Source organism: Piliocolobus tephrosceles, chromosome 21, assembly GCF_002776525.5.
Source record: "Piliocolobus tephrosceles isolate RC106 chromosome 21, ASM277652v3, whole genome shotgun sequence".
Lineage (NCBI taxonomy): Eukaryota > Metazoa > Chordata > Mammalia > Primates > Cercopithecidae > Piliocolobus > Piliocolobus tephrosceles.
The window spans coordinates 51,695,314-51,697,683 of NC_045454.1; the positions used below are offsets into that span (position 1 = coordinate 51,695,314).

Below are 2,370 nucleotides of genomic sequence, written 5' to 3' on the forward strand. Positions count from 1 at the left end.
TGGCGTGAACCCGGGAGGCTGAGCTTGCAGTGCGCCGAGATCCCGCCACTGCACTACAGCCTGGGTGGATGGGCAAGACTCCATCTAAAAAAAAAAAAAAAAAAGAGTTTTATACTGAAGCTAATACTGAACTACACTTGAATTCACATTCTTAGCAAAACACGCACACTGCACAGGCATCATTACAGGGTAGCCATTTATTCTTCATCTTCAACCTCTTCCTCCTCATCTTCATCTTCCTCATCTTCATCTTCCTCCTCCTCCTCCTCCTCATCTTCTGGTTTGTTCTTCTTCTTTGAGCCCTTCTTTCCTGCTTAACTTTTGCCCTTGGCACGATATGCAGCAATACCCTTTTCATATCTCTCCTCTAGCTTAGCTGCTTTCTGTTCACATGGTTGTTTATCTTTGGCTGACTGCCCAGACCACATTTCACCCAGTTTCTTTGCAGTTTCCCCGACAAATAGGCCTGGGTGTCCACTTCTGATCTTCGGGCGATGTTCAGAGCAAAACAGGAAGAAGGCAGATGGTGACCTTTTAGGAGCATTGTGATCCTATTTCTTTCCTTTCTTATCCTTTCCTACCTTTTGGAGAAACGTCACTTTTCATCTCCCTGTCATAACGAGCTTTGTCACTTTTTGCCATATCTTCAAATTTCAACTTCTCCTTTGCAGATGTGGTCTTCCATCTCTCCAAACACGTCTTGGAGAATTCCATGGAATTGACAGAAGAGTCTGGGTGTTTCTTCTTGTGTTCTTCCTGGCAGGTCTACATGAAGAAGGCATACGAGGACATCTTACCCCTCGGCTTGTTGGGGTCTCTTTTACGCGTGGTGACAAAACAGCGTCCACCTGGTGCGAGCTTTTCCTCAGAGTCCTGCAGATCAGCCGGACCCAACAGAGATGCTTCCCTCCACACTGAATCTCTCTTTTTTTTTTGAAACGGAGTCTCGCCCTGTCGCCCAGGCTGGAGTGCAGTGGCATGATCTTGGCTCACTGCAATCTCTGCTTCCCAGATTCAAGCAATTCTCCTGTCTCAGCCCCTGGAGTAGCTGGGACTACAGGCATATACCACCTTGCCCAGATAATTTTTGTGTGTGTTTTTTTTTTTTTTTTTTTGAGATGGAGTCTTGCTCTGTCACCCAGGCTGGAGTGCAGTGGCCGGATCTCAGCTCACTGCAAGCTCCGCTTCCCGGGTTCCCGCCATTCTCCTGCCTCAGCCTCCCGAGTAGCTGGGACTACAGGCGCCGCCACCTCGCCCGGCTAGTTTTTGTATTTTTTAGTAGAGACGGGGTTTCACTGTGCTAGCCAGGATGATCTCCATCTCCTGACCTCGTGATCCGCCCATCTCGGCCTCCCAAAGTGCTGGGATTACAGGCTTGAGCCACCGCGCCTGGCAATTTTTGTGTTTTTAATAGAGACAGGGTTTCACCATATTGTTTAGGCTAGTGTCGAACTCCTAACCTCAGGTGATCCACCCACCTCGGCCTCCCAAAGTTCTGGGATTACAGGCATGAGGCACCACACCCGGCCTACACACTGAATTTCCAAAGTTAGAAAAGATAAAAATAGGCCTGCCAGGCACAGTAGTTCACACCTGTAATCCCAGCACTTTGGGAGGCCAAGGCAGATGGGTCACCCGCAGTCAGGAGTGCAACACCAGTCTGGACAAAGTGGTAAAAATAAAAAAAATTAGCCGGACTTGGTGGCGGGCACCTGAAATCTCAGCTACTTGGGAGGCTGAGGCAGGAGAATTGCTGGAATCTGGGAGGCGGAGGTTGCAGGGAACTGAGATCTTGCCACTGCACTCCAACCTGGCGACAGAGCGAGACTCCATCTCAAAAAAAAAAAAAAAAAAAAATCCTGAAAATAGGCCAGGAGCAGTGGCCCACGCTTGTAGTCCCAGCTACTCGGGAGGCTGAGGCAGTAGGATCAACAGAGGCTGGGAGTTGATGCTGCAGTGAGCTGGGATTATGTCACTACACTGCAGTCTGGGCAACAGAGCAAGACCCTGTCTAAGAAGTAAATAAGGCTGGGCGCAGTGGCTCACACCTGTAATCCCAGCACTTTGGGAGACAGAGGCGGGAGGATTGCTTGAATTCAGGAGTCCAAGACCAGCCTGGGCAACATGGTGAAAACCCATCTCTACAAAAAATACAAAAACTAGGGGCCGGGCGTGGTAACTCACAGCCTGTAATCCCAGCACTTTGGGAGGACAAGACGGGCGGATCACGAGGTCAAGAGATCGAGACCATCCTGGCTAACATGGTGAAACCCCGTCTCTACCAAAAAATACAAAAAAAAAAAAAAAAATCTAGCTGGGTGAGGTGGCGGGCGCTTGTAGTCCCAGCTACTCGGGAGGCTGAGGCAGGAG

At 49.6% G+C, this 2,370-nt stretch overlaps 1 pseudogene; it reads right to left on the reverse strand.

Annotated features, from left to right (window-relative positions):
• Nucleotides 1–166: 166 nt before the first annotated feature.
• LOC111531781 overlaps nucleotides 167–2,370 on the reverse strand; it is a 39,241-nt pseudogene continuing 37,037 nt past the window's right edge.